General features: G+C 35.3%; 1 protein-coding gene across 2 annotated transcripts in view; it reads left to right on the forward strand.

Annotated features, from left to right (window-relative positions):
* The window catches only part of LOC131666766 (dystonin), a 540,494-nt gene that overhangs the window by 174,338 nt on the left and 351,181 nt on the right, over positions 1–14,975 (forward strand). The window lies entirely within an intron of this gene.

Here is a 14,975-nt window from a genome sequence, read left to right on the forward strand (position 1 = left end):
TTTGTTTTTTTAAACGGGAACTCCTATTTTTGACTCCGGATTTCGAAAAAGCGGGAAATTCTACATCCAGATAAGGTAATATAGTTAAGGTCGACTGACCCCCAAGGTCATGTTGGAATAAGCCTCACTTTTTTCTTATTTTTTCACCCAAACGATTGGGTAAGGGTAATGCTTAGCAAAAAATATTTTTGACAAAAATTGCTCAACTTTTACGAAGCTATATTTCCATGACTTTGTCTTTGATCTTAGAAGTTATGCTCAAGATCATTTGAAGGTCACCTTGGGGGTCACTTAGACTCAAACTATTTTACCTTATATGAAGGTAGAATTTCCCGCTCTTTTCGGATTCGGAGTCTAAAATAGGAGTTCCCATTTAAAAAAACAAAATTGACCTTCAAATAACCTTGAGCATGATCTCCATGGTCAAAGGCGAAATCATGGGAATATGGCTTTGTCGAAGTTGAGCAATTTTTGTCTAAAATATTTTTTCCTAAACATTACCCATACCCGATCATTCGTATGAAAAGATTTAGAAAATAAATGAGGCTTATCCCGCACATAACCTTGGAGGTTATTTAGACCTCAATTATTTTACCTTTTCTGAATGAAATGTCAAATCACAATTTTTAACAAAATTGTTACTGTAACGGTCCAGTTTGATCTGTTTCTTTTTTTCGCTTTCCACTACGCAATAGTAACCTGCTACACATCCGAAAACTGACGGAAAGTGCTATCAGTAACAGGTGTGGGAAATTTATTGTTTACTGTGTAAAATCAATAATTGTACGCTTTTCAAATGAACAAAAGCACCTTTTTGGTCAATTTCAATGTGCTAATCTCGAATTTTAAATTATTATGATCATTTATTACGTATTAGTTAACTTAATTTAATTTACAAGTAAATATCACTAGTAATTTTATAATAAATAAATGTAATGTGCATTTGAATATAAAACAGTGATACTAGCACCTTAAGAAAGAGAAGTAAGAATTTGACACTTTGATAATTGATTTTTAACAGAGTTTTCAATAAAAAATTTATAATATATTTAAACATTTTAAATTACATTGCGAGATAGCGATCCAACTGTACATTCATGTAAAATTAGTGAAAACGATTGTTATCCGATTATTGATTTTATAATAGCAAAAAAGATAATTTGCGAATTCATTATTTAATTATTATTCAAATACTGTTGGTTAAATTGGTGATTTTGATTTTGAACAATGTTTCGTGTATCATAAATAATTTTTTAAGATAAAAAATTTGAATAATTTTAATTTAAATTTTATGCTATTCATTTATTTAACTTTAATCGTTTATACCTTTGAGAGGCGATTTTTCTTGAAAAAGCCATTTATACTAAAAAATTTGGAATATTCAACTTAATTTTTTAAATCAACAACTTTTAACTTCACGTACGCGTTTTCGCGACAAAGCTTGTTTAAAGTTTCTGCAAATGTTAAAAAAAGTGTTGTAGGGACCATCAAGGGTGAAAAGAAGCCTCTTTCGCAAGTAGAGAAATTCGCTCGTCGCTGCAGCAAGGAGGTACTTTTAATCCTATCTTGCCTAGCAGCATAACCACTGTTTACTTTGAAATAAAGATTCACTATTTCCCGAGATCGGTATTCATTATTCACTGGTTAACCCCGCTACTATCCTTTTCTACGTGATTGTCTAAAAGCTTAACTCATAAAAACTTGTCTCTTATGAAAAAAAGCAGCCTCCTCTCCTGATCATATTAATACAGCTTAGAGATTCGACTGAGTATTTGTTGCGGCGCTGTCGGGCCTTTCCCCAATTGATGCAACGATGCTTAGTCGCGTTTCAAATGGCACTTCAAAGTAGGGAATTGTGTAGATTGATACTATGTTCGCTGTTTGATTTCAATAACAACTCTTAAATTACACAGACAACTATTATTTCGATTATTTCGAGTATCGAATACTGTTTGTCAACTTCTTGCTTGCTCTCGGAAACGCGATTTGCAAATATATCTTAGAGTCCGAATTTAATTATAACGCAGCATAGTCAAAACGTTACAATTATTCTTTAGAGTCTTCGCTACTTGGTTCAGATTCTCTGTTCTTTATATTTTGAAGCACAAGCCCACACCATTGCAAATCATCACTAATCCCCAGTATCGCCAAAATGTTTTATCATTAATAGAATCCGAAGTATTATCAAAAACTATTATCCGATACTTGATTCAGATGCTCTGTTCTCCTTATTTTGAAGCATAGGCACGTATCATTGTAGATCATCAATAGAGCCTAAGTATTACTAAAATGTTTTTTAATAAATTCACTAACATCTTTTAACTTTGCTTCTAAACTTGATAATCGATTTCATTTATTATTGGAAAAGAATTTTGAAAACTGTGTCCCCTTTTCAAAATCAATTTCGCCTTTTCAAATAAGTTTTTAGAAAAGGATGTATAAGCCTGAACCGTAATACATTTTAGTTTGCAAACTTTATTAATTACCCGTTTTTGTACTTGACTTATGCTGGAATGTAAACTACCAGGCAGTTTTAGAATTATTTTTATGAGAGTATTTCAATCTAATGGTTGCCAATCGGTTTCTTCTCGACGAATAATACACAGCAGTCGGGAACGAAAATTAAACTTGTTTAATATGACGATCAAAAGTACTAATGAGAGTCTGATCCTCAATCCAAGTAGTGATGAAAAATCATGAACTTGAAATCACTGATTATAAATAATTAAAGAAAAACTATTATTCTTATTATTCTTATAATTTTATTGATTTTATTTTACTTATTGATTTTACATGATAACAAATAAAAATAAGTTTCTGCTACAATTTATAGCTAATATAATACATTCAGTATGTTATTAACGATACGAGTTTCTATATTACAAATAAATATAATAGCCACAACATATACACTGCTGGTCACGTAACTTTACTCCCCCCCCACACAAAAATCAGTCAAATTTGCAGTTTTTTATCTCTAGTATGAAATAACGTACAGAGATGAGGTAAGACTTATTTGAAAGCTCTTTCCAAGAACTTTTAAAATATGTACTTCACAATTGCTGTAACGGAGTGGATTAGCTAGTACAAAGAGAATTTATCAAAGAGCTTTTCTGCGATGAAATCGGCCTTAGTGTCACACGCAGTTATCCCTGCATTCCGGAGAGTAATCTCACACTGTGAAAACCAGACTCTGGAGTCGTTACGTAGAAAACTGGGAATCTTCGGAGCCCTATAGGCAGTTACCTGAGGTGCGGGACGAGCTGCAGCAATGGCAGCAGTAAGCTGTTGGTTCTGTTTAACAGCTAGGCGGAGGGCTGCCTGAAGCTCGTCGGCCTGTTGCTGAGTGGCCATGATAAGGCTGGGGGAACGCTATCAGTGTTGTCGAAAGACGGGCTAACTAGAACTCGCAGGTGTAGTACGACAGAAAAATAAATAAGTCGACACTGATTGCAACGCAGCAACAGGTTACGCGCATGTCAGTGTTAACAAAGAGCTAATGTGTACACGCAGGTACATCACAAACAAAATGCCGCGCGACACTGACAACCTAAATATTATTTTAGTAAATTTCGATGCACGCGTAAGAAAACAAAACGCACAAGAATTCCACGAAACGCTCGCTTGCTCGAAGCCGCGCGCGCGCGAAAGCTAAACACTGATTCCTACGTAGACGCTAAGGGAAAACGTGATTCTAAGAATCAAGGCAAAAGCCTAAAACACACGCACACCGCTTTGCAAAATGCACATACACACGCACACCAAATAAAATGAACACTCGTAGAATGTTACTGTCTGTGACCTCTGCACGATTACTCACTAGCTTACTTTAAGGTCGAGTGAAGAAGTGGCGATTCGGGCTTGCTGACGAAGTTCGCTTAAGTATATCAGGTATGGGCCCCAGGGTACCTTGGCGCCGAGAAGTACGTGTAGACAAGGCACGTGGGCGATGAAGGCAACGCGTGCTGAAACATGCGGGGTGGACGGCGAAGCGTGCTGGGAATCGCAGGCGAGGGCGGCAAAGCGCGCTGGTAAGGTGCTCTGACGGAATTCTCCGCACGACGACCGCTCTCTCCTCCACGTCAAGGGGTCACCAATGTGGGAAGTAAGTACTCAGAAGAGGGTATGTCTGAGGATGGCAGCCCACCGCTGCCAGGCAAGTTGATGGAGGTGAGAGAGAGAGACAACTCGGTCTGGAAGCAAAAGATTTATTTTAGCACCAAGTCAGATATACAGCTAGGTGAGCTCGGCTTGAGTAGCAAGTTCGGACTGGCGCATGTGCGCGCGAGCTAAGGCATAGCGCCGAGACATGATCGGTCGGGCAGAGAGGAGAGTTACCGACTCTGGCCGTGAGAGAGCTGTTCGCCCCCACATAAATTATGATGTTTTGGCAAGCAATACTACAAACTAGATATCGTACAAAGTTTCAGCTCGATTTATTAAGTCGTTTTTTTGTGAGCGTTGGTTGAATAAAAAGTTATTGGTTTATTTGAAAAATGGAAAAAACACAGTTTTGAGCGGTGATAAAACATTTTCATTTAAAAGGCCTTACACCAAAAGAAATCACAGTTGGGTTGAACGCCGTTCATGACAAGTCTGCCCCTGTGTTTAAGACTGTTTATAACAGGATAAATGAATTTAAACGCGGCCGTACAACAACAAAAGAAGATGAAAATTGCGAGAATTAGTTAAGACCACAGGGGTATCAAAGGGTACAATCATTTCAATTTTGCATGAAAAATTGGTGATGAAAAAAATATCAGCAAGATGGGTGCCGCGTTTGCTCACTGTTGAAAACAAACGAACCCGCGTGGTCACCTCTGAGGCTCTTTTGGCACGCATACGTTGTAATCCGGAAGACTTTTAGCGTCGTCTCGTAAGTGTAGACGAAACACGGGTACACCACTAAACTCCTGAAACCAAAGAACAGTCCAAACAATGGATTACCGCAGGAGAATCAGCCCCAAAGAAGGCAAAGACAGTAAAGTCAGGTGGCAAGATTATGGCCACGGTTTTCTGGGATGCGTATGGAATCATGTACATCGACTACTTGGAAAAGGGCCAAACGATCACTGGACTATATTATGCGTCATTATTAGGTTAGCTGAAAGAAAAAATCAGAGAAAAACGTCCTCACTTGAACAAAAAATGCCTCTTTCTTCAAGACAATGTTCGAGTTCACACGTGTGCAGTTTCGATGGTAAAAATTAACGATTTAAAGTTGGAATTAATTGACCATCCACCATATTCGCCTGATTTGACTCCCAATGACTTTTTCTTATTTTCTAACCTCAAAAAATGGCTTGCCGGACAACGATTCACGTCGAATAAAGAAGTCATCGCCGAAACAAATGCCTATTTTGAGGGTTTTCAGAAATCATATTTTTCTGGTGGCTTAAAAAAAACTGGAAGGCCGTTTAACAATATGTTCCGACCTTCAAGGAGATTATGTTGAAAAATAAAAAAAAATTACATACGTAAAACTTTTTTTTCCTTCTTTTTGTATAGACTTTTTGACCCTCCCTCGTACTTTCGTTTAGATGTCTTCTTTCCAACAGAGTTGAACTCACTTTAAGTCACCTGATTTTGACACTCGATCTATCTTAGGTGTTATTGACCTAATGCTTATTCCACCTAATCCCCTAGATGAAATCGGTTTAAAATTTAATCGCTAATAGATCCGGTAAACTAATAGGAAACGAAATAACGTATTGCGGCAAATAAAATTAACATCGTTTATGACTAGAAAATTACAGTTTTTGATGGGCCGAAAGACTAACGTACGCGAATAGGATTTACAATGATTAACAATAACATGGGGAGAGAGAGAGAGAGAATTCAAAACTCTGCGGCGAAAACTAACGCTTGGCGCGAATATAAAATAACAGTCGCGATATACAAAATACCCTCGCTAGTATTTTGTCGTGCATAAAAAGGGAGGTGCACCTATCCTGCGGTGCAATTACGGTGATCAGCCGTAATTATTGTAGCAAATCAAATGTTGATGCTCCTCTGAAACCTACTGCGCTGCCTCGCTCACGAACAATTGTTGCTCCGACAAAATCTGCTGCTCGCTTGCTGCTGTGTTTTACTGCTACTATGATGCTGCTTGCAATCACTCGCGCACGTATCTAAAAATTCCAGGAAAACCTTTTATGTAAAACGGCGAAACATTGTGTAAAACTAATTGACGGTACTCTACAAGTAATAGCTGAGGCTTAACTGAAACTTTGAACTCTCGCGCGCCCCCTCTCTCTCTTAGTCGTTCGCTCTAGCATCGCGAGTGCTACCGAATCGCGAACGGATCGATTGATTGAATTGACTACCGTTGCTCTGCATAAAATTGTTTATTCAATTTTTATAAGAGATTTTTGACGTTGTAAATTGAAAAAAATTCTTCTTATCTTTAAAATTATCTCGAACGTGGGATGAAAGTGGTAATAAAATTTGGCACAGTGCATTTTATTACTCATTCCAAACTCTGTCTGAATTATTCATTAAAAAATTTTTTCATTAACTGTAAAGCGCATACGAGCATTTTTTCCTTACATTGACAGTTTTTTTCAACATACTATATCTCTGTGAATTCCAATAATATAAAAAAATGTATTGTAACGGGGTTAATACCGTTTAATTAATTTTATCCGCGTAATCGTATCTAAAAGCACACGGGATTACCTGTGTTAAATACGAAAGTCGGAGAGCAAGAGGTAACGGGTGTCAGTCAACCAACTAACTACAAATACGAAAAGAACACTTCGAAAATACTGTAAATGTCACAGACGAGAACTTTTATTATCTCTCAATATTACATTAAATTCGGCCCGCGCGTTTGTTTACATTAGCGCGCACGACAACAACATGCGGTGTCGGATCGCTCGCCGCTCTTTGTTTGCCGAGATGTTACATGCACGCTTTATTTCGAGTACGGAAAATTGGTTATCAGACATGCAATCGCGGTCGCGAGATTAAGTTGACCAGCTTACCTCAATGACGAGTGTTCGGCAGCGAACGAAACTTAGCACACACAGCGCGTTCGGGCAAAGTCTATTGTTCCCTTTTTTTTTTGTGGGTCGCGAACTCACGCGCGCACGGTTTCGCCTTCGATGGCGAAATACCTCACATACACACTTGTGGTAACAGGCGAAAACACTGCGTCTGCAGGCTCAGGTCAGCTCTCTCTGGGCGTCTCGGCAACAACAAAATCACCTGCGATCAGAGGACTTCGATCTCGCTTTCAATTTATCGTGTCTCGTGAAACGGTGGCTGAACCTATATTCGTCGCTCCTCGTATCGGTAGTTAGCCCTGTACTGGTTCGTTTTCAATCGCGCGCGTTCCGCCTCGTCGCGTGCCGAATTCCCTCATTACGTTTTTCGTCTACCGGTAAGTGCTGCCCCCGCAGGCAGCCACTAGGTTAGGCTATTAGCGCTAGTTCGACGTTTACCGTCACAGTATATAAGAGAAAATGTTTGCTTTTTCATGTAGAATGCTGTCAAATTTGTTCAAATTTTTTTTTGAATAATTTTTTTTAACTTTTTTCCTCCTACTTGGCGTGCAAACAAAATTTTTTTAAATATTACAGCTCATATAAAATATTTTTTCCGTTTTATTTCCATTTTCTAAAACGAATATGTTAAGTGAATTTATAACGCCAACTTATTGTTTTCTACGAAATAATGAAGTTTTCCACGTCAAAATTTATTTATATTTTATATTTTTAATTATAAAAATTTTTATATTAGAAAATAAGCGAAAATTGTTTTTTCTAAACTGTAACATTTACGGTGTATTATTGTAAAAGCCAAAAAGAATATTTCATATAATTCTCAAAAAAAATTTTTGCGTGTCGAATGGGGAGAAAAAGTTAAAAAAATTGGTTTAAAAAAAAAAAATTTACGGTATTCTACATTAAAAAAGTAAATATTTTCTTTTATATAAATTTTGTTCTATTATTGGACCTCACGGAGATATAGTATGTTGAAAAAAACTATCAATTTAAGAAATAATTGCTTGTACACAAGTCATAGTTGATGAAAAAAATTTTTAATGAATGATTCGAATAGGGCTTGAAATGAGTTATAAAATGCACTTTGCCAAATTTTTTTATCACTTTGATCCCACGTCCGACATAATTTCAAACATAAGAAAAAAATGTTGCAATTTACAATGTCAAAAAATCTCTTGTAAAAATTAAATAAACAATTTTATGCAGTCGTAAGGTACATTTTGAAAGCTCTTGGAAAGAACCTTAAAAGTAGGTGACGGGCAGTGAGAGGCAACATAATCTCTTTTCAGCTCAATACACTTTTCCAGGCGTCCTTCAAGTTTTTTAAGCCATTAGAAAAAAATAATTTTGAAAGTTCCTCAAAATAGCCATTTGTTTATTATGACCTCCTCGTTCGAGATGAATCGTTGTCCGGCAAGCCACTTTTTTAGGTTTAGAAATAAAAAAAATCACCAGGGGCCAAATCTGGTGAATACGGTGGATGGTCAACTAATTCAAACTTCAATTCCTTAATTTTATCCATTGAAACTAAGCAAGTGTGCACTCGTGCATTGTCTTGATGAAACAGAATTTTTTTTTTCAAATGAGAATGTTTTTCCGTTATTTTTTCGCTTAACCAGTCCAACAACGACGCATAATACTCTTCGGTGGTTGTTTGTCCTTTTTTTAAATAGTCGATGAAGATAATTCCACGTGCATCCCAACCCAAAAAACTCGACTGCGTCTGTTCCCGAGTGAGAGCAAACGCGGCACCATCTTGCTGAAAAATTTCTCATGCAAAATCGAAATGACTGTATCTTATGAAACTCCTGCGGCCTCAACTATTTCGCACAATTTTATTCTTCGATCACTCAACACCATGTCGTGGATTTTATTGATCATTTCCGAATCCTCGCGTTTATGGGACAGCCTGAACGATGTTCATCTGCAGTCGATGTATGGCCACGTTTAAATTCATTTACCCAATTGTAAACAGTTGCAAACACAAGGGCAGATACATCATGAACTGCATCTAACTCAGCTTTGATTTCTTTCGGTGTAAGGCCTTTTAAATAGAAATGTTTTATTACCGTTCGGAACTCACTTTTTTCCATTGTTAACAAGAAACAAAAGTTGTTCACTTTGATCGAATATAAAAACGGAACTACTCAATGTATTTGGCTGAAACTTTGGCAGCACTCTGATTAATAGTGATGCTTGCTGGTGCAACATAAGTTGGGATGCTTTGAGAGCCATCTCTTGAATTTTCTAAGAACTTATTGACCCACCCTCGTAACTTCTGCAATTATTTCAGATTTACAGACTCAGCAAAACTCTATAGAATTGATAATTTATTATATAATTTATACTTTTTATATTTATTAATACTGATAATAGTCCAATACTTTTGAGTTTGAGATTAAAAATAATGTAGATTAAAAAATAAACAGAGATAAAAATAATCAGGATGCTCTTTTAAGAGCTACGTTTAAATAGTTGCCGTGCATGAATTCGAACAAAAAAAAAATTTAGAAACCACTGTTCCCTATGTTTTCGACGGTGTTATTTTCAGTCGTTTTGGTAAAAAGTCTCTCAAGAAAAGTGTTACCATCGAAAAGTCAAAAATAAAAAAAAACTAGATTTTTCGTTTGAATTTCCTTTTTAAATTGACTGTTTGATCTCTTAACATTTTTTAATATGTCTAGAACCTCTCTAGATCGCGGCTTCGATATCTGAACTAAAAATAAGTAAGGTTTTCCGAATATAAAAATTTTTTGATTAAATGAAATGGCAGCCTGAATGAAAAATTTTTTTCTGTAAAACGATGGACTCTTATCAAAATTCCCTAAAAACAAAAACATCTTAAAATCAGTCAAGGAATACGAGGGTGGTCCGATAAGTACTTAGCCTCACCGCCCGATGGCGGCACTCCCGCAAAAGAAATATTCTATCACGTAGTATAATCTTCTCGATGGTTACTTTCAAGATTTCAGCCGGCTCGGAGTTGTAGTTTATTTTTGAGAGCGTGCGAAAGCAAATGTGTGTGTTAATTTTTGAAAAATGGAAAAAGAGCAGTATCGGTCGGTGATTCGATTCTTGTTTTTCGAAGGGAAATCGCGCAGCGAATCAAAAAGCGCTTGGATGCTGTGTACGGTGACTCTTCTCCTTCGATGGCGACCGTCAAAAATTGGTTTAACGAGTTTCAACGTGGTCGCACGTCGATTTTTGAAGAGCCACGTCCAGGTGCTCGGAAAACGGCTACCACGGAGGATAACGTGACAAAAATTCACGATCTCGTATTGGCAGATCGACGATTGAAGGTGCGCGAGATAGCTAAGATCGTAGGCATCTCAAAAGACCGCGTGGGTCATGTCCTGCATGAAATTTTGGGCATGAGAAAGCTGTCGGCGCGATGGGTGCCTTGTTTGCTCACTCCGGACAACAAGCGCAACCGTGAGACAACTTCAGAGCAATGTCTGACGCTGTTTAAGAGCAATCCGAAGGAGTTTCTGCGTCGTTTCGTGACAGTCGACGAAACATGGATCCACTGGTATACACCAGAGACCAAGGAACAGTCGAAACAGTGGACTTTACCAGGCGAAAGTGCTCCGAAGAAGGCGAAGACTGCCCCATCGGCCGGAAAGGTGATGGCCATCGTTTTCTGGGATTAACAAGGTGTGATCTACATCGACTACCTGAAGAGGGGCAAAACGATCACAGGGCTGTACTATGCCGAATTATTGGGCCGATTCGACGTCGAATTGCAGAAAAAACGGCCCCATTTGGCGAAGAAAAAAGTGCTCTTCCACCATGACAACGCACCGGCTCACACCTCCGCCGTCGCCATAGCCAAATTGGTCGAATTAGGCTACGAACTGCTGCCCCATCCACCGTATTCTCCAGATTTAGCCCCGTGCGACTTCTTTTTGTTTCCAAATTTGAAAAAGTCACTTGACGGGCAGAAATTTGAGTCGAATGAGGAGATAATCGCTGCCACGGAAGCCTACTTTTCAGACCTCGAGGAAACGTATTGTTTAGACGGGTTGAAGAAGTTGGAGTATCGCTGGGCCAAGTGTATCGAACTAAAAGGAGACTATGTTGAAAAATAAAACGCCACTTTTCCAAAATTTTCGTTTTTCTTTTGTAGGCTAAGTACTTATCGGACCACCCTCGTAGTTCAAAATTTTTTCAGAATCGTCCAAATAAATTTTTGAATTTTTAAATAGTCAAAAGATTGCAAATTTTTAAATTATATCGGAAAGATCTGAAAATTTTTGAGAATATTCTTGATTTGATTTTAAGGTATTTTTATTTTTAGGAAAATTTTATCAAAGAATGTAGTTTTCGAGAAAAAAATTGAGGTGTGATGAAAGCATTAAACTTGTTTAGTTGCGTTTCAATTCTACCACACTCTATCGGTTGATAAAAAGAAGTGACCCATTATTGGACTAATCATTTCTATTTTTCTTACATTTTTTGAAGCATCAATGGCGAGCAATCTTGAAAATGCGTATAAAACTATATTTTTATATGAACCAGTACATTCATCAGATACTTAATACATTATTTATTTTACTATTTTACTAATCTTTGTTCTTTAATGTATGATGCAACGTCGATGCTATTTCATTCGAACATTAATTTTTCTATAACCGCAAAATTGTATAAGTACAAAATTATATAAATACAAACCGGAAAGAACATTTTTTTTCTGTAAAACTATCAAATTTTGTTAAAATTCCCTAAAATTAAAAAAAATATTTTAAAATCAGTTAAGGAATACTTCAAAATTTTTTCAGAATCGTTCGAAGAAATTTTTAAATTTTCCATGCAATTGTTGTACAATTATTGTGCAGTTGTTTTTTATAATGTTATTTCGTTTGGTATTTTTGGCAGCGGCAAGTTTTTTTAGTTGTAACTATATTTGAAAATAACTATATTTGATTTAGATTCTTTGAGCTCATCGTAAAAACAATTTACTTCTTTTTCATGAACTGAAAATTCTTAGATTAAGCTATTTTTACGGTTCCTAAAAGGAATCTGTTTAATTTCCTCCTTCAGTGACAAATATGTTGAATAAACATTCGTGCGAGGTGATTCAAAACCAATAGTGAAATGATACGATAAAATGTTTCTAAAATATGTTTCTCTTACTTGCATATCAAGAGATACTTTTTTATTATATAGATTAAATAATTTTCTCTCGTTCAAGCCATTTGATAATTAAATCCTATTAATGCTTTTTCCTCTGGAATAGTGGCTATTTTTGTTTTTCAAAGATTTAATCCAATTCATTACACTTTTTTTCTTGCTGGCTTACACTACTGTTTTTCGATCACTATCGCGAGTTTTTTCCACAGACTGTCTGTCACAGAAAGAGATTTCATTTCATTATTTATATTTCCTTTATTTATTTATTTATTCATATTATTATTTCGTTTTATTATTAAAGAGATCACATTTTATACTCATGTTTTTTTTACATTTAAAATAACACAAAATATTTCACGGAAAACATAAAATAATTTATTGTTTCTCTTTCTCATGCAGTATACAATCGAAACACTTTTATTTTTTCTTTTGTGTATTTTTGGTGTAACGTCGGAGTCATTCTCACGTACGCTTGGAGTAAGCGTGGTTGCTGTGATTTGGTTTACGCGTAATGGATTAATTAATTTTGATTACATTTCAAACATTTATTCATAACTTTTACATTTTTTAAATATAAATGAAAAAAAATAACTTTTTGATAAAATTATAAAATAACTTATAATAATTTGATAAAATTAAAATGTTTAGAATAAATTAAACGAATCGAATATAAAAATATAACTTAATAATTTTATCTGTTTAATTGTTAAAGATTATGTTACAATTTTTGAAAATGAAAATTCTTTTCGTTTTTTTTTGTTATACTTTCGTTTGAGTTCAGTGCTTTCCTTTTTGTTGCATTATCTAATACAAACTAGGTGTTTAAGACTTCAAAGTTTAATTCTTCCTGAGTTATGTTTTCTATTTTATTCATTTATGATGAAGCTTCAGAAAATTGGCTAATCAACACTTCTTCAATATTTTCTTGCTAAATACTTTTTATTTCCTGATAATCATTTAGTGTAATGTTTTGTCTTATAATGATGTTCAGTAAAGTCTTAGCGGCATCCACGTTCAAATCTTTATTTTCTAAAATATTCCTCTTTGATGGGAGTGGCATCATCACGGATATTCATTTCTTGGTTTATAATTTATAAGTTCATATGTTGCATATTTATATTGATTAACTAACTAATTTAATAAATTAAAATATGAAAGAAAGATTCAAGCCAATGAAACAGTTTCCCTTCTGACAAAATCATTTTTTATCCATCAAAATTTTTTTATAGTAATGTTGTCTTTGAAATTCAGCATAGATTTCTGTTTTAAATAAGTAGACCATAAACTTATAGCTGCATACTTTTCAGATAACATTTGAAAGTATGTTAGTAAAATGTCTTCGTTTATTTGGTCTACTTTCATTTATGTACATCACTCTTTAAACTTTAAATACTGTACTTCATACAACGCTTTTTATTTTTCGGAAATGACACTTCGCTTTTTCGAGTAGCTTGTTCAATCTATTTTGATTATTATGACTCTCATTTTCTTCATAACTGTCAGAGTCACTTGTTGGATCAACATTTTCTTTGATTGCCATAAACATTCTCGTTAAATTCATTGTAAACAATTTTCACTAATAATTGAAGTTTTCACTGTAACATTACTAATCCCTTTGACGTTTACCCTATTTTTATCACTTTCTAAGCGCAGGCACTATACTTTTCGAAAACTTCCGTTCAAAACCCTCTACATTGAAGTTTTTTATACTACTCTTCCGACGTAATAGATGCTATTACGTTGAGCGAGCCAGGCACTTGAGCTGTAATGAGTTATTATAGTCCAGGAGCCCCCTCCCCTAGACTGAGCAACTTTCTACGTTGAGAATGCTCTGCACATAAAGAGAGGAGCCTAGACTAAAAATAAAAAATCATCGACCCTGTAGATTAGAGCAGAGCTCTAGTGTCTAAAAAATGCCAAAGAACACATTCGATGAAGTACTTTTAAGATGAAATTTAACAATTCTTAAACAGTTTAAAAAAAAATTAAGATATTTACTTGATAAATATATAATATTGTCAGATGTTTACATCTTTATCTCAACATTCCTAACAAATCTATCTAGTATAATGGAACTCGATCATGTTGCACATCACGTTACAAATCACCACCACACAATGCAAGACTCTACTTTCCCAAACATGTGTGTATCATACGGTATTTTTTTATACAACGTATGCAACGTTCGATTTTGAACGTACCTTTCTGGCTAAACCTGCAGGAAAGTCGCACTATACGCACGAGGTACGAAAAATTTACGGCGCGAGTAGGAGGCGAGTTTGCCTCGGTTGTCAATTCTTATATGCTACGGACTTACCAATATTTTCCGGTCAAGGTACGCAATCTACTAATTTCGCCTTCGGCTCGTACTGTAAACATCTTATTTTCTTCAAAAAGTCTTTGCGCACCCGTTAGAAAATGTGGTCCAAATTACTTAAATTGGTCTAAAAATTACTTTTGATATTAGATACATGCAGAATAGTCACTAAAATTTTTTATAAATCAATAAATACGTATATCAAACTTTTTTCATTACAAAAAAACTATTTTCTACTTAGCTCAATAGATGTGTTATCAATATTTGTACAGAACAACTAGTGTGAAACGATTATTTATAATGAATTACAAAAAACAAAATAGTTTTTCATTCTCAATTAACACCTTGTTGATATCGTAATACATAAAACCCTTAATGCTCCTTTCTCAAAATTACTAACAAATATAATTTAATGATTTAGAACATTTTGCAAACGTGCATAAATATGTGTTGAATATATGAGTACGCAAATCTGATTACGTAATTTTAGAATAGTGAAAATCAAAATGCAAAATTGTTAG

The sequence above is a fragment of the Phymastichus coffea genome, unplaced genomic scaffold (assembly GCF_024137745.1).
Source record: "Phymastichus coffea isolate CEN01 unplaced genomic scaffold, Cenicafe_Pcof_1.1 PCOF00004, whole genome shotgun sequence".
NCBI classification, from domain to species: domain Eukaryota; kingdom Metazoa; phylum Arthropoda; class Insecta; order Hymenoptera; family Eulophidae; genus Phymastichus; species Phymastichus coffea.